At 45.0% G+C, this 18448-nt stretch overlaps 1 protein-coding gene across 1 annotated transcript in view; it reads right to left on the bottom strand.

Moving 5' to 3' along the window:
* The window catches only part of CD82 (CD82 molecule), a 64579-nt gene extending 46469 nt beyond the window's left edge, over positions 1–18110 (bottom strand). The window contains exon 1 of the mRNA XM_014574254.3: positions 17873–18110. The gene's annotated coding sequence lies outside the window, so the exon portion shown is untranslated. The remainder of the gene's footprint in view (positions 1–17872) is intronic.
* Between the last annotated feature and the right edge of the window lie 338 nt (positions 18111–18448).

Genomic DNA, 18448 nt, shown 5'->3' with positions numbered 1-18448 from the left:
ACACCAAACAATTCAGTCCCTTTACTACACAAGCCACCTGAAAGACAAATCTTATGGCCCTTGCCATGTCAGACAACGTTTCAGTTACAATACACCTGAGGCTGTCCCAGGCTGACAAGATTTGTGTGACACACCCAGGCACTGATCTCCCAGAGACTGCCTGTGGTAAAAGCTGGTAGAATCCTGCTTGGAACTGGAGTGATTTAGAACAGTCAGTCAATTACAGACCCTCCAATCCCCACACTGAGCCCTGCCATCTTCAGTTAGCATCACTTCTACTCTGCCCAGAGGAAGCCAGACCATCACACCGACAGACCTCTCCATGGTTGTAAAAAGAACTGTTCCTCTTAGTGTCAGGCATATGGGATAAGTTCTCCATGAATTTGGCAGTTACTCCTGCTAGAAGGGTGCTGTTTGGGCTCTAAGGCTAACGTGTTCAGCCAGGGATCTCCAAATGCTTTACATATATTAACTATGCCTCAGCACCTAGGCAAGTACTGTACCTGCATTTTAGAGTGGAGTTAGCCAAGGCAAGATAATCCTTTGAGTAGATTTGGACTCTGGAGATGGAATGGAGGCAGGGGTCGATTTTTAAACTTTATCAGATGGATCTTGATAACTTTCGGACTTCAGAGGGGACCCACAGAAGCGTGTTATCCTGTTTTTACTGATTGTTGTTTTTTAGTCTCTTTGGTGTGGGAATGGATGCAAAAAAGTTGAGTAGCTGATTCAGACGGACTGTGAAGGGGCTAAAGTATGAAAGACCTTTCACTTCTGTACTGTCTTCTCACAGCACATTGGAGCAACGCTATGAAAAAAAAAAAAAAAAACCAAAAATGAATACCCAAGTCCCTTCCTGACCTCTATGGGACACACCTCACCATCTTCAGCTGGTCACAGTCAGCTGTGCCAAAGATGCATGTGTACTGCTCAACAAATGGCATACATTGCCCACCAGACAGCTCTGCACTGAGCCTTCCCAAGCACAGAAGGAGCAGCTAACATGCAGGAATGTGTAACCTCTCCTGAGGTTGTCATTTGTGACAATGCCAGGACACTGGTTGGCCAGGAATCCTTCCAGCTCCAAGTTCCACCTATGTGTTGTAATTTCATCTTGTAATTGAAAGCCTCAATGAAAGTTATTCCATCTTCAATCAAAGCAGAGGGCAATTATTGCACAAAATACGGTTCCAATGATATAGTAAAAAAACAATTGCCACACTAAACTTAAGTGGATGATGATTGTGCACCTGATATTCTTGTTATAAAAAAAGTGCTATTAAAAAGGCCAAAAGTTACCAGATGGGCTAGGAAGGAGCTACTTTTCTTTACCCCAGATAGAATTCCCTAATGCACTGTGTAATGCTGTTTTGCTTTCACATGGAAAATTTGTGTTCTTTCCTCCAGAGCAAAGGCTAAACAAGGTCTACCTACATTGTTTATCTTGCCATTTCGTGTTGTTTGCAGCGTAAAGTCACCAACTAAGAGATTCTTTAAAAGGGCAAGTTTACCAAGTGTGACAGCCCTGCCGAAGCAAAGAGGGCTGCTCTGGCTGGGGCATCTGAGAAGGTTGGAAAGCGGACATATCCAGGGATGTGCTATATGGGGAGCTGGCAAAGGGAAGAACAACTCGATGACCCAAGCTTAATAGTAAAGATGCCACTGCAACTCACTTGCATGAGGGAACATTTTTAAAAATGGGGGTAGGGTGCTGAACTCCAGCCCCTTTACCCTCCTGAGAAAAGCTTGCCAGCATGTGGTGCCACAACAGTGCCAGTTCCCACACCTATGAAGATAGGAGATAAAGGAATTTGACCAATGGGAAATTTTGGCAAGTGATTGTACCAAACACCACCACTGATACCATGAGAGAAATATGACAGAAGCTAGTTTATACAGCTTGAAGAGAAGAGAACCTATGGGAAGCAAACTGCTCCCAGAGATACATACATTTACAACAACTGCCAAGGAGCACATAAATCTTTGCCTAGACTATTCAGACACAGGAGACATTGCAAACCGTAGAGCATAAGCTATGATCTACAGGAAGTGGTGGGAATTTAAGAATACAGATCTAGAAGGGACCTGGAGAGGGGACCTGGAGAGATCATCAAATCCAGTCCCCTGCACTCAGGCAGGACCAAGCACCATCTAGACTGACAGATGTTTGTCTAACCTACTCTTAAATATCTCCAACGAAGGCTTCACAGCCACCATAGGCAATTTATTCCAGTACTTGATCTTGACAGTTAAGAAGTTTTCCCTAGTGTCCAACCTAAATGACCCTTGTTACAATTTAACCCCATCACTTCTTGTTCAGTCATCAGATGTTGTGTTTTCACAAGGAGGAGGGAGACAAATAATACTCTTTTGGTACTTGAGAGCTGTTATATCCCCCCAGTCTTCTCTTTTCCAAGCTAAGAAAGCCCAGTTTTCAGTCTTCCCTCACAGGTCATGTTTTCTAGACCTTCATTTTTGTTGCTCTCTGGAGCTTTTCCAATTTCACAACTTTCCCAAAGTCTAATTCTCAGAACTGGACACTATACTCCAGCTAAGGCCTAATCAGTGCAGAGTAGAGGGAAAGAATTACTTCATATCTTGCTTATTAACAGGAGTTTTATACATCCTAGAAATCATGTTTGCTTTTTCACAACACCACCACACTGTTGACTCATTTAGCTTGTGGTACCACTATGACCCTTAGATGCCTTTCTGTAGTACTCCTTCCTAGACAATCACTTCCCATTTTGTATGTGTGAAACTGATTGTTCCTTATTAAATGGAGTACTTTGCATTTGTCCTTCTCTAACTTCATCCTATTTATCTCTGACCATTTCTCCAGATGATTTTTAATTATGACCCTATCTGCCAAAGTACTTGCACCCCACTGTCCTCAGTTTGGTGTCATCTGAAAACTTTATAAGTGTACACAGATGAAGCTATTGAGAAGATATTTAGCTAATGGCATAATTGGTCCCAAAACTGATTGCTTTGGAATCCCACTCACACCATTCCAGCATGACTGAACCATTGATAATGCTGGGAATGTCTACACTTGCTCCCTATCTCGAGATAGGGATGCAACTGTAGTGTACTGAAATTGCTACTGAAGTGCAGGATTTTAATATTCTGCACTTAATTAGCATAATCACATCCAGCCACTATTTTGAAATCACATTATTGCAAAATAAAGACGCCCCCGTGTAGCAGCATTATTTCGAGAGAAAACCCTTCTCTCGAAATAGCTGTTGAAGTATGGGATTTAAATGAGGTTTAACAGCTATTTCGAGAGAAGGGTTTTCTCTCGAAATAATGCTGCTACACGGGGGCGTCTTTATTTTGCAATAATGTGATTTCAAAATAGTGGCTGGATGTGATTATGCTAATTAAGTGCAGAATATTAAAATCCTGCACTTCAGTAGCAATTTCAGTACACTACATTTGCATCCCAATCTTGAGATAGGAGCAAGTGTAGACATAGCCTCAGTGGTTATGCACCCACGTTGTAGTAGTCCCAAATACACTGTATTTCCCTAGTTTGTTAATGAGGTGGTCACGTGGGATCAAATGCTTTACCAGAGTCTAGTCACACCAAGTCTACCACTTCCCCTCAGTCATAAGGCTAGCCATCTTATCAAAGAACACTATCAGATTGGTTTGACATGATGTCTTCTTGACAAATCCATCCTGACTCACTTTACAGATGGGATTCCTTAATTATTTGTTCCATTATCTTTCCTGGCACAGAAGTCAAGATGACTGGCCTATAGTTTACTGGGTTGTCCTTATTTCTTTTTAAGCAGCCTTCTGGAATCTTTCATGACTTTTCAGAAATGAAAGCTAAAGGCTCAGATATCTCCTCAGTCAGCTCCCTGAGTATTCTAGGATGCATTTCATAAGGCCCTGGTAACTTGAAGACATCTAACTTGTCTAAGTATTTTTTTAAACTTGTTCTTTTCTTATTTTAATTTCTGAACCAACCCCATTTCCATTGGTATTCACTATTGTAGGCATCTCATCACCAACCAACTTGGTGAAAGCCAACAAGTTAAGCACTTCTGCCATTTCCACATTGTTATTATTCTCCCCACCACATACACCTGCTTCGTTGAGAAATTGACCTATCCTGTCCTTTGTCTTCCTTTTCTAATATATCTGTGCAGATTGAACCTCTCTAGTCCAGCAACCCTCTCTAGAGTCCAGCAACATCTGTGGCCTGGCACAATTTTAAATTAGCCAGATGTCCATGCATAGGTGGGGCCAAATTTTCTATCATCTCAAAGTTTTACAGCCACCAGTCCTGGCTCTAAGTGTTCTGTGCTGTTATTTTGCTCATTTACCACTAAATGTCTTCTAAAGAGCCCAGTAAGCAGTAGAAGTGTTAGCAATACTGTTACACAATATTGACCTCTGTGGTTCAAAACTGGCCAGATCCCAAGGATGCTGGCTAGTCAAACTGAACCTGTAGAATGTTTTTGTGTTACCCTTTGTGTCTCTAGCTAGACTGAGCTGGTTTTGTGCCTTTCCCCTTTCTAATTTTACCACTACTTACTTGTGTGTTTGTTTATATTTATCCTTTGTACTTTGATCAGACTTTGATTTTTAGATCAGCCAAGATCTTCTAGTCAAGCCAGCAGGGTGGTCGCTTGACCTGCTTTTTTCTATGCAGTAGAAAGTGTGCTCTTGCTCCCTTAATGTCCTTTTGAAAAACTGCCAGCTGTCTTCAATTGTTTTTCCTACCTTGCATCCTATGGGACCTTACCTATAAGCCTCCTGAGTTTACAGAAAAATTAAGACAGGATTTTAAAAATCAGATTTTTAGATCTCCCTATCATTCCTTAGGATGATGAACTTGATCATTTCATCCAAGCTGCCTTCCGCTTACAAATTCTCAACCAGTTCCTTTCGATGTTCAAATCAAATCTAAACAGCTTCTCCTCCTCCAGCAGCTTTCTCCACCTTCTGAAATAAGATTGCTGTCAATATATTCCAAGAACTTGTGCCTTGCTGTGTTATTTTCCCCAACAGATGTCTGGATAGTTGAAGTCCTGTGCTTTGGAGGATTTTGTTGTTTAAAAACAAAAAAAACAAGAAACCTCATCCACCTCCTAGTTAAGTGGTTTGTAATAGATCCCCTATCATGACATCACTCTTGGGTGGTTTTTTTTTTTAAGTCTCTTTTAACCTTGCCCAGGAAGTCTGTCTACATCCATCACAACTGGAGGCCAAGGCAACACTTCCTCCCTAAGCAAGCTGTACCCCCCTAACAACCTTCCACTAAAGACATAAGAATAGCCATACAAAAGGTCCATCTAGCCCAGTGTCCAGTCTTCTGACAATGGCCAATACCAGATGCCCCTGTGAACAGGTAATCAAGTGATCCCTCTCCTATCATCCATTTCTAGCCTCTATCAGAGGCTAGGGACACCATTCCTAACCACCCTGACTAATGGCCATTGATGGACCTAACTTCCATGAATATATCTAGTTCTTTGTCGAACCCTGTTAAAATCCTGGTCTTCACAATTTCCTCTGGCAAGGAGTTCCAGGTTGATTTTTCTTCTTGCAGTGCACAACTTCCTTTTGTTTGTTTTAAGCCTACTGCCTAGTAATTTCATTTGGTGACCCCTAGTTCTTATGTTATGGGAACAAGTAAATAAGTGTTACCCTATTCACTTTCTCCATACCTGTCATGATTTTGTAGCCCTCTATCATATCCTCCCTTAGTCTCTTCTTTTCGAAAATGAAAAGTCCAAGTCTTTTTAATCTTTCTTCATATGGCACCCATTCCAGACCCCTAATCATTTTTGTTGCCCTTTTCAGAACCTTTTCTAGTGCCTATGGATCTTTGAGATTAGGCGACCACATCTGTACACAGTATTCAAGGTGTGGGCATAACAAGGATTTAAATAGAGGCAATAAGAGTCTTATTCACCATCCCTTTTAAAAAGATTCCTAAAATTGTTTCCTTTGACTGCTCATGCACATTGAGTGGCTGTTTTCAGAGAACTATCCACAACGATTCCAAGACCTCTCACGTGCAGTTGTAGCTAAAGTTAATCCCCATCATTTTTTCCAGTGTTCATTACTTTACACTTATAAACATGAAATTTCATTTGCCGTTTTGTTGCCCACACACTTAGTTGTGTGACATTTTTGAACTCTTCAGTCTGCTTTGGTCTTAACTATCTTGAGCAGTTTAGCATTATCTGCAAGTTTTGCCACTCACTGTTTACTCCTTTCTCCAGATCATTTATAAATAGGTTGAATTTATTATATACAAATGCAAGAAGTATGGGGAATAAGCGGGAAGAACTTGGAATGCTAGTAAACACAACTATGACATGGCTGTGTCTCTGTACAGACCGAGATTGGTCTCTGTACAGATTGGGGGAGGGAGCCCGCGGGGGCCAGAAGGTTGGGGGGGGGGGGGGAGAAGAGGGGAGAGAACCACATTACACCTCATTCTTACCAAGAAAGGTTAGGACCTGCCAATCCCTTCTGCTTTTCTATCCAGAAGGATGGCTGTAACATCCCGGCCTGCTTTTTCAGGGGCCTGAAAAGTCTTCCAAATAGAAGAGACAAGATGTTCAGTTACTCCATTTTTACTGTAATGCATTCAGAGCTCATTCAGCCCTGTTACAGAAAGCTCTTCCACAACACATACTCTCCTTGTCCATCCCCTTGTCCCCATCTCCAGAGATATTTGGAGCCATTTAACTTTTGCCAGTTCCACATATGAGCAGGCAGCCACCGTATCTGATTCTGCATCCCATTAAGCGCTATGTCATTAACAATCCTGACAAGAGGGGTGGGATGACAGTTGCTTTGTGGAGACAAGAGGTGACAGTCTCCCTACTGAAACCTGTATCTGACTTTTAGGTGCCTCCAGCAACTTTTCTACCCCCCTCCCCCCCCCCCCAACCATGATGAGTGTCATAGCTCCAGCCAGCCAGCCATTGTTCCCATTCAGCTCTGCCACCCAGGGCCTACTCTCTGCTGCTACAGAGAAAATTGACAAAAAGGCTGTACACTTTACCTTATTTTATATGCAGTTAATCAGTCCCCCCACAGCTATGGTCCATGGACAATTGTTAGTATTTGCTCTGTGCTACACAAGACCTTCAGTGAAACCAGTTCTTGACTCAAAGAGCTTACAGTACAAGAGGCAGATAGAAAGACCAACCACACAGCCCAGAAGGCAGAAAAACTGGGAATTCATAGGGCTTTGTGGGCCTTTCAGAGAATGATCTTGAAAGCAGGAAGAAGGTGGCAGTGTGATAGATGGATGGGGAGGACATTATACACCAAGTGAGTAGCATGGGAAAGTCTGTCTGGGGAGTCAGACAAATCAGAGCCACAGCAGAGAGTTTTGAAAGCAAAAACGATGAAGTTGCTTTGTACTGTGGTAGCATTGAGATCCTGCTCTCATTGTGCTTGTGACAATCTCTGCCCTGAAGAGCTTAAAAGCCTGTTTCTTCTATTTAAAAGTGTGGTAGGACCTGCAGATCAGGAGCCACCCTAGTCCCAGTCCAATACTCAGCTCACTAAGCCATGCTGCCTCATTGCAGCGGACACAGGGAAAACATGGATTAGTGACTGGGTAGGTAGGAGAAGAGGATCATGTCTGGTCACCCCCCCCCCCCCCCCAAAATGCAGCCTAGCCTACTGAGTAGCTTAAATTGCCCACTTAGCCCTCTAAAAACCACTCAACTTGCATAACATTCACATCCAGATGGCCAGCTCTGCAGTGGTTAAGGAGCAGTATTGGCTGCTGGGCAAGGCATAGCACTAGCATCAGCAAGTAAACCTTATTTCACAATTACAATGCTGAGGCTAGTGACTGGGCCCATCACCAGGTTCACACCCAGTAAATTCCTTACTTATCTGATTTATTAAGCAACAGGGAGGTTGTTTCATAAGCAAAGCAATTGAAATGCCTCTCCAGCTAGAGCGGTGGCGCAGCTAGCCTGAGAAATCGGCAGTGAACCCGAAAACAAAGACTAGATGCCACATTTCTCCTTTGAAGCTGGTGAATTTATAATGGCAACGCTACTGATGCAAGAGCCTCTTGGTTCCTGGTTAGCACACCTTGTACTTAGTGAGCTGGTCTCAATGAGAAGAGCTATCCGAGAATCTAATAGGAGCTAAAGCAGAAGATTCTCCACTTGCATCACATGGCCCAACCAGCCAGCAGGGTCTCAAATCCAGCCCATAGTCCCTTTCCGTACATGATTAGTAGAGACAAGTGCACACTGTGCAGGTCACTTTTGACATCTCAGACAAGTATAGATCTAGTCTTCCATCAGAGAATGAAGCAGGTATTGTGGCCAAGGACCATCTAACTCCTAATATAAATTAGCAGCCAACAGCGGTCTGGACAAAGTTTGCACATTTATGTTTGATGCCTTATTTCTATACCCCAACCCCATATAACAGGGAGGAACATAGGGTCATTTCCACCTGAACAGCAAAGCCATGGTCACTTAAAAGCAGCTCACGTTTGATCCCAGATTAATACAATTCCCATGGATCTGAGGGGTTGTGTCCAACTTGCTCTAGCATAAGGAAGTTTTTTGGATCTTTCACTTCATAACATTTGGTCAAATGGAAACTAGCTTCTGATAAAAGCTGACTAATACACAATCCCCATGAAACACAGCAAGGGGACTCATATTGCTAAGATCTAAAATGCCCCCTCAGGAGCTCCAGTTTTAGCCTGCATGATACCTAGTGCCTAGCTGAATGCACTAAGGGACAGGGTGCAGTTCAGGGAATCAGTTGCTCCCCACCGGTAAGAGGGTATCTGTATAAATACTTCTGCTATGGAACAGAGGGAATGGAGTCAACAGATGAGACTGCTTGGGTATGTGGTTTACATAAAACTAACCTCCTCTGCTCCCCGCCCCCCCCCCCCACACACACACTTTGATAGCTTGTGAACTTAGCTAACTACACCTAGACTGCCTACACAGTACATTCCAACTGCAGAAGAGACTGCAAGCTATTCAGCAGTCACACATGCGTCCACCTGAATCAGCAAGCCTCTCTCTCTCTCTCTCTCTCTCTCGTCAACAACCTCCTTCTGTAAGTAGCCTGGATCCCTTTATATGCAGAGGCTGGGATGCTATAGCAATTTCTGTAGCTTATTTCAAAATTTAGCACGGTCTACACAGCACCAAATTTTGAAATACAGCGCTATTCTGACAAGTCCCTTAATCCTTGTAGAACGAGGGTTACAGGGACGCCAGAATAGTGCACCTGTTATTTCAAAATACCAGGCACGTTGAAAGACGTGTAATTGCTATTTTGGGATACTTCCAGTATCCTGAAATACCCCCACTGTCTAGACATATCCTAATAGTGGCTGCAGCCTTTATCTGCAGAGATAAACCTCTGCAACACATGGCTGTGCAATGATATCTTGAAGTTAGGAAGTGTTTTCCTTGAACACAGCTGGTCACCTCTGTGCCCTGACATGAGGATGAGGTGGCCTTTGGAAATTTTATCACAAGTGCTGTAACCCTTAATGAACTGACTTTCCAGCTGTTAGACTTTATAGATACCAGATTGAAGCAAATAGCTAATGTGCAGCAGCAAGTCTCATCTGTTCAGAACACATGTCATTGAAAGTATTTCCTTTTGCTCAGTTTTAACGTGGTTGCCTGAATTCCCCAGGGTATTCTACAAATTGGAATACTCAGTTATTTTCTGTGCCTCCTCTTTCTTACTTCTGAGGGAATTCTATATCACTGCATGTGCACAGAATTTGTGCCCCCCCACCAGATTTGCTTCCCTACCAACCCCTTTCCCCCAAAAAAAACCCATCATCCACCAACCATTTCCAACAGGGAAACAAAGATGAGCTGTAAGAGTGGTCACATAATGCTCCCTGGCAGCACAGGCAGGTCTGTTTGGGCACCTAGAGTAGCCAGTAAAGACAAACTGGCCACTGGAAGGGGAGAGGTTTTGGAAGTCATATGTGAGAAAGACACTGTTCTTCTCACTCACTATTGCTGCACACTTATGAGTGTAAGGGCAGGGCACTGGGTGCTTCTGAGGTAGAGGATAGAACCTACCTGACACTTAAAACTGAGCAGCATAACTGCTCTGCCTGAAGTCAGCCTAGTAAGTTGTTCCCATTGTCTTTATGAATTCCCCCAGAAGTATAAGCCATGTGTAAGGGTTTTAAGGCTCCTTTCCATTTCAGTGTAAAGAACAGTATGGCCTTGTAAATGCATATGGCGCTTTAATGATTAGAATGGGTCTAAATTTTGATTAAAAAAGTGCTTCAAGAACTGTTTGCTATTGACCTTTCTAGTGATGATCAGTAGACAGTGTAAAATTGTGAGCTTCAATTCCTCAGCCCTCACATGCTCTTCTGTTTCCCATGATGTAGCACAGAGCAGATAACTAAAAATAGAGACTCAAACCTAGCAACATTTCTATTACGCAAGCAGATAGGGAAGGAAATCCCCAAACACCTCACCCCCATTTCCTCCCCACCCACATCCACTGTATTACAGTTTAAATAAAACGTGTGATTACATTGCAATATTTTGACAATTGCGCAGAATTTTCAAAGACTGCACAGGATTTTCTGGGTGCAGGATTCCCTGAGGAGTATATCTTCCCTTGGAAGTAGAAGGTACTGAACACTAAGTTTGCCTCTGGTGGTGGTGGTGGAAATGCCTTGAATTACCCTCCTTAATGGCTTTTCTATTTCTTCTGGATCTGAGATTGGACACAAGGTGAGGCTGACCTTGGGTTTATAGCATTTTCTAGGTTATTCTAAATCCCCTTGCCCACAATAATTCCTTACCTTTCTGCTTGGAGTTTAGTGAAGTCTGAACCTGGTGGTGCACACAGCCAGTTTAAAACATGTTTCCCAGTACCTTGCATTACAGTTATGCTGCCCAGTTTTAAGTTAGCCACAGTCTTAAGACAACCTAGTCTTGCATAGTCTTTGCCAACTATTACTAAATTCTGCCAATGCTGCCCCAGCTCCTCTTCCCTGGTGTACTGTCCATCATCCCTAGCACAAGTGCCTGGGAGCCTAACATCCTACCCTGCTGAGATCTGCCTTCAACAACTCCCACCCTTTGCTTCTTCTCAAGTGTGCATGTGGGAGATATTTCTAAACCTCCAGCTCTTCCAGCAGCTTGTAACGTTCATATGGGACCTGTTAAAGAAGAGTCCCTGAAGGGAAGTAATTTTGTATAACCATCTACCTTTAATTAGCTAAAGGAGTTCCCACTCCTGAAAGCCCTAAACCAAAGGTGTCAGTTTAGAAAGAATCCCAACTGTCTCAGTTTTGCCAGCTAGACTTCCCATTAAAACAATGAATTAGATAAAGATAGTGGGCCAGGTTTATTCCCCAGATTTCCATCATTAATGAAGGCAGCATGTCTTACAAAGACTGATCAAGTGCTGCAGAGGCTTGCCAGGGTGGGGGAGGTTCATGCCATTTAGATTTGAACCTGTGGGTCTGAGGAGATGGCAAAAGAACTCTTTAGAAGGTTGAGATAGGTCAAAGGTCTATCAAAACCAGATCTTTAAGTATTTAACAGGGAGAGAGGAACTTGTTAGCTGAGTGAAAGCTGAGAAGGGTCTATGCAACTGAGACAAGCCTATCACTCTCTGCCCGTCCCACAAAGACATTTACAAACCTAACAATGTGCCTTCTGTGGGCTGCATTTGCTTGAGCTAGGATTTGAATAGACCAGGCAAGAAAGAATGAAACCCTTCCCCTTCACTTTAATCTTAGCATTATTTACAGATTCACCTTGTTTATTAAAAAAAAGCTTCACACATTGAGGGATACCATAGAAGCACAGGTAAGAAGCAGGGTGGAAAATACCTGCCAAGCCTGACACTATTCTGAAGCAGGCCAGAGCTAAGGCCACGTCTATAAAGGACACAGCTGAACCACTGCAATACCTCTAAGGAAGACATAACTTTAGCACCGCTCTGTGACACGTGCCTCAAGCTCTGCCCCCAATCCAAGTATCACTACAATGATTAGGTAGCACCCAGAGAAAAGAGGAGCAGATGCAAGCAACTGAACCCAGAGCTTTGAAGAGGATATCTCCTTTGCCAGTCTCCATTTCCAGGTTGTTGCAACTGCCTATGCAGAGAAACCAAATTAAGTGGCATGCTAACTGGAATGAGGCCAGTCTAGATTAACTGCATTGTTAAATCAGTGAAATTTTCACAAGGGAGGAGACTGCAGACAATTGGGTAACGCCAGCCTAAATTGTGGAAGCTTTCTCCAAGCAAGAAGCTTTTGTCTCTGTCACATGCTGATATGAAACTGAATGCACACCCAGGGCATCTGCCTACACTAAAAGGAGCCAGACCCCTACTCCAACCCCAGTTTCACACTCATAACTCAGACTCACAGCACCATGCATTCACACACAGAATCATTAAGTGCTTAGAGACCTCCTCATTCACAGGTTCTCTCCATTGTACTTCCCAGGGCCTGCTGCTGGTCAGATCAGCCAAAGTCAAGTTGGGTTCTGGACCAAACCACATTGTTAAGTGGAGCTGTTCTTCTAATCCAAAAGACTTCATATACAGGGGATTGGGCGGGAGGGGAGAAGTAGTGAAGAAAAGATGTGCTACTGAGAACAGAAGAGGAAGCAAGAGAAAGCTATCCGCTTCCATTAAAATGGAGGACTGTCCCTCAATCTGGATCTTTGCTTGCAGGAGGACAAACTAGTGCGTGGGGGCGGGGGGGGGGAGAAGAAGAGAACACCATAAACAGAACATCCCCATGCAACCAAGCATCAAGACACCTCAAGAATACAAATGTCTCATGTATTTACAGAAACTCTGGTACTTTTGCTCCAACTGAGACACTTGGTATCAGATCGTGCCAGAGCAGGAATGAAGTGATACACCGGTCAGTTGTTCCAACCAAAACCAGAATCCTGTGCTTGAGACACTTATAGAAGTGCCACCTTGAAGTGTCTGAGCATAACCAAACCAACTTGCATCTTTTCCCCACAGCCTGTTAGTTTTCCCATGTCCTGTTAATGTCTGCATATGCAGAGATTGTTCAGTAACCTATAAAGCAGGAAGAATTTGTCACCTTTGCAGCCATCTTGTCAGAAACTGACACACCCCAATACGTGCAATATCAGCCTATTAATGGGCCTGCAAAGGTGTCTCAAACACTGCCACCTCTCCACAGAACTTTGCAATACTACTTCTGCCACAGATACTGTGGCATTTAAAAAAACCCTACACAGTTCAAACTGTAGCAATCTAACAACAAATTTCTGACCTTCAGAGGAGGCATGTGAGCATGAGTATTGCATGCCAACTCAGCCTCACTGCACCAAACTCCAGCATCAGAGACTGAAGCAAAGCAGCATTTCCCCTCAGACACACAGAGGCAGTCTGGGGACGAGACTGTGGTATCCCAAAGTGACAGTTAAAAAAAAAAATGGGAGAATCACTTAACCCTGTAATGGGAAGTTTTCTACAGTACCAGACTTTCACTTATGCAGAATATAGATGTGCAGCCAATCAGGCAGTGTTCTCAGAAGCTAGACAGGGTAAGACCTGTTAAGTATTTGGATAGGAGATACCCATGAGAATCCATGGTGTTGCAAGAAGTGGCTCTGGTGCTTCTGGAATCGAGCCAAGTCTCTATTCTGTTAGTCCCTCCAGTATTGTGGGCAGGGAAGAGAGAGCACCCCAGCTACCAAAAAAAACCAAAAACAAACAAACACACAAAAAACTAAAATTCTGTCCCTGACTTCGAGACATAACTAAAGAAGTTGTCTTTATTTCAAAAAGGCCTGTAGAAGAGCTACATGTATCCCAAAAGTTTGAGTAGCAGAAGCTGATCCAGTGAGAGAGATTATCCCACTACCTTGTCTCGGACTACCATGAAACAAAATACATAAGGACTGCTGTATGGACTATTCATTTTCAAGCTACCATTTTGTTTAAGTGACATTCCTGACCCATCTCCAAAAATCCTGTAGCAGCCAGGGCCCTTGCAATAGGATTTAAGTATAACCTCTCATGAGTATTCGTTACTAAATCTTACCACAAAGTGGATCATCACAGCCAAAATATATATGTTGAACTACAATGGATGCTCTCCGCCATTACCGTTAGCAACATCCGTTTTTATATCCAACAGGCTGGACCATATCTGGAATTTGTCATGCTCAGTACTAGTCTCTAAAGACAGATATAATAGCTAACAGATCTAGAGCCCCAACATCAAAGCAATGAAGCCATCCAAATACCATTGTTGTGTCATTGTCATGCCCCAGGAAGATGGCAAGGCAAATATTTTGAAGGGTTACGAATAGCTTGATTGGGGTAAGAAATACCACCACCTGTGGAACTCTCAGCTGCAGGACAGATGCAAAATTTAAAAAGTACATCATACTGCCTATCAAAAAAGGATGGATCAAACATTCACTTAAAGGCAGCACATGCAGCAATACTAAGCAGGATAGCATACAACTTCTTAGGCTATATGCTGATCACTAAAGAAAAAAAACTGTACCAATTATTAAAGTCCTCACATGCTTTTCATGGCTAGGTATCTGAATAGCTAAACAGATTGGTTATGCAAAAAAAAAAAAAAGCGTAGTAGTGTAGACATCCTCGTTCTAGTGATAACTAAAAGCCTGAACTAACAGGTGACCTTTGCCTCCTTGCCTTAACCTACTGCTTGCAGTTTAAATAGTATATCAAAGAGAAAGTTCAATAAGATGGCTTCCTCAAAAGAACATCCTGTACAGCTGCAGAGCAATTCTGCAGATTTTAACTGCTGTGATTGGAACGCTGTTTTAGAGAGGACATACAAGAGAAGTCCTGACTAGTTAGTATCCTATAGTTACTTTCCTCTGAAGCATTAAAAGACATTTGAAAGAGAAAGAAAAAGAAAAAAAAACACCATGTAGATGGACCACATTGCAACTTACAGTGAAGCCACTATGGTGTGTACCTCTGAGTTCCTAACTCTGGTGTTTGTAACTCAGTCAACTGCACCCCTCACTGGAACTGCCATAACACGGTCAGGCAGCATCAGACACACACAGTATACATAGTGGTAGAAATGTAGCTGTGTTAGTCTGATGCAGCTGAAACAAAAAACAAAAAAAACAAAAAACAAAAAACCAGGAGAGTGTAGCACTTTAAAGACTAACAAGATGGTTTAATAGGTGATGAGCTTTCGTGAGCCAGACCCACTTCCTCAGATACTGCATAAAACCTGAACTACTAAAAAAAGTGAAACAACCTTTTTCTTCTGCTTGCTAAAGTTTCAAAGCTATTTTAAGTCAATGTTCAGTTGTAAGCTTTAGAAGGAATCACAATGTTTTGTTGTTAACTTAGAACAATTGCCATTCCTAAAGTTCTACTTATAGTGCTCTGCTGCCTCACAGAGTATCCAACAGAATCACTGATCAGCAAGGCAACAATGCCACTTTATAAGCTCTAGCAAGACCACACTTGGCAGACAGTATTCCATACTTGGCACCATGTTACAAGATATTGACAAGTTGGAGTTTAGAAAAGGTCAGTGAAGAGCAGTCAGGAGACTGGAGGGAATGATCTCTGAGGAACAATTGAGGCTTTGAAGTGCTATCACAGCTGTACTTTAAACTTGAAGTGTGGCCCTGGCACTCCCCCAGCACTCTACCTAAGCCACCTCTATAAGGGGAGCAGCTAACAGCATGGCTCCCAGCATGGTAGCCTGGCTCACAACTGATGCTTTTCAATGCTGCAACTTATAGTACAGGGAAGGGGGATTTCCCACACCTTAGCCAGAAAGTTAATGCTGTGAAGTGCCAGTGTAGACTTAAGACACCACCTATGTGTTTAGCTCAGGCTACACTGGCACGATCTCATGTAAAAGCAGCCGCTCTTGCGCAAAAACTTGCTGCCTGTCTACACTGACTGCATGTTCTTGTGCAAGTAAACTGATGTTCTAATGTATAAAATCAGGGCTTCTTGCGTGAGAACTCTGACGCTCCTGCTCAGGAATAAGCCCTCTTGTGTAAGAGCTCTTCCAGAAGAGGCCAGTGTAGACAGGCAATATGAATTTCTTGCGCAAGAAAGCTCTATGGTTAAATGGCCATCAGAGCTTTCTTGCACCAGAGTGTTTACACTGGCATGGATGCTCTTGCACAAAAGTACATGCCAGTGTAGATGCTCTTCTGGAAGAGTTTTTGCACAAGAACTCTTCCACAAAGGAGTTCTCGTGCAACAAGCTGCCAGTGTAGACATAGCCATATAGCTTGCAAAAAACCAAGAAACCCCACAATCACATGTCAGAAGGGGGGGACACCAAGAAGGGAGACATATTAGACTCGTGTGCCACAAGCAGGAAGATTTAGGTGTGTTTAATAGCCAACCTATGTCTGTAAGACGACAGGCTCATGGGAGGAGCCTCAGCTAGTATCTCCACAACAGACTGAACAAGGCACAGTAAAATAGTAAAATAGGCCATTGCAGGCTCTGGCTTCCAGGCTAAGCTGGCATGGCTGAATGAGATCCTAGCACCTGCCTCCACTCAGCTATGTCCTAGTAAGTTGGCAGCAGCTGCTGCATTCCAGCAGGAGAAACCCTCTTGGAGCAGCTACAAGCCCCCTCCTTTCAGGGCAGCCCTTTTACATTACTACCTTGAGTTTAACCCTAGCCTCTCCCCTCCCCCGCACAAGAGCTTTTAATCAAGGCGACCTGGCAGAGTACAGGCAGCTCTTCGCAGACGCAGCGTTAGACACAAGTCTTCTAAAGTAAATAAATGGACACGGACCTCTGTGGCAAGTCACATTAGCTCCATTTATTAACCATTAGCCCAAGGCCATGTACAGCTAGCACCGCAATGACACGCGCTTGCGCCGAAAGAACACGACCCCAGTAAAGGCAGATCTTGTAAAGTTTTCCTCCACAACAGGTAGCTGAGGAAAGCGCCATCCGCGCTGCTGGCTTGTTGCCCCCGACAGCTCAAACCCCTCCAGGCTGGGATCGCTTGTTGCGTTCCCACGGGACACTGCGAGCCACGTTTTGGCCCACGGGCTGGGTTCTCGCCCGAGGCGTTGCCCTCAGCTGCCAGATGTAAGCGCTACAGCCCCCTGAGTCACAAGGGCCCCGCGGACTGTACACGGGGGGTTTCTGCTGCCCAGCTCTCTGCGGGGAGTTCATATCGGAGTTTCCTGCCACGCTCGGGAAAGTCCCGGTCGGATACTCTCGCCCACTGGGAAAATCCCCCTCACGCTGAGTGGCAGGCGCAGCGGCACACACACGTGGGGATTGTGCCAGGGGGTCTCCCAAGCGGAATCCTACCGCGCTGGTTGGCAGCCCCCCCCCCCCCAGTCTTTTCCCCGAAACGTCCTGGATCAAGGAAAGACGAACCAGCGCAGCTGCGTCTCACTGCCTCCACTGGGGGTGGGGGGGCGCACAGCCGGTCTCAGCCTCCCCCCCCTTTTCACAGGATGGGAGCAAACGTGCTTAGGGCAGAGACTTCCCCGGAGAGCCGAGAGCATCAGCAGCCCTCTCCGCCAGCCGGGCCTGCGGGGCCCCCGCAGCATTGTTAGTAGCACAAGCCGAGCAGGTCGCTAAGCGCCCGGGAGGGGGGGGGGGAAGAGGAGACCCAAGGCGGCAGCTCCATGCACCGGCAGTTACCTTACGGGGCATGGACACCCCACCTCACGGCCCTTCGGGATCCAGAGCGCTGGGAAGCGCTACATGCTCCGGGAGGGGGCAGCCCCCCTCGCCTCCCTTACACCGCTGCAGACCCCTCACCCCAGGCCGCCATTCCCGGTAAGCTCCCCGAGCGCAGCCCCTTCTCCAGCTCGTCCCCCTGCTCGGCCTGCGCTGGGCGCCGCGCTCTCACCTGCTGCAGCTGGTACCGAGCTCCCTCCCTCGCCGAGACTCAGCCGATGTGGCTAATCGCTTGCCCGGCTGCTTTCAGTTCCTCGGCCCGGGAGGAGTCAGCGGCAGCGGCCAACCCCCTGGGGGCAGCCCGGAGACGCCTCGCACCTTTAACCCTTTCCAGCCCAGCCTCAGCTAAGCCCCGGCCTGCCCGCGGGAAGCCGGCAGCTGCGCGCAGAGTTCGAACGCCCTACCCCTTCCCGCCCCCTGCTGCTTTCGGCGCTGATCAGGGGCCCTGCTACAACAACAGCGCCTGCCTACGACTGGCTGTAGGGCAACGGGTCTGGGCGCCGGGAACATGACCATAGTGTCAGCCTGCTGGCTCTTTCTTCCCTTTCCTGCGCCATACGCTATTGCCAATCGCAAACCTCCAAGCCTGCGATTATGAAAACTGGTTTAAAATCCAGGAGGTTGTACTAGAGATACATAATTGGGATTGCTTTGATTTGCCAACACTGGCTTCCGGGTTCTAGACTTCCCACCGCAGCCTTGAGGGCTAGAAACTTACTTGAAAGAAAATGGGGGGAAGGGAGAGAGA

Source organism: Pelodiscus sinensis, chromosome 5 (genome assembly GCF_052426305.1).
Source record: "Pelodiscus sinensis isolate ZL-2025 chromosome 5, ASM5242630v1, whole genome shotgun sequence".
Lineage (NCBI taxonomy): Eukaryota > Metazoa > Chordata > Testudines > Trionychidae > Pelodiscus > Pelodiscus sinensis.
This window is presented reverse-complemented; position numbering and strand designations above follow the sequence as displayed.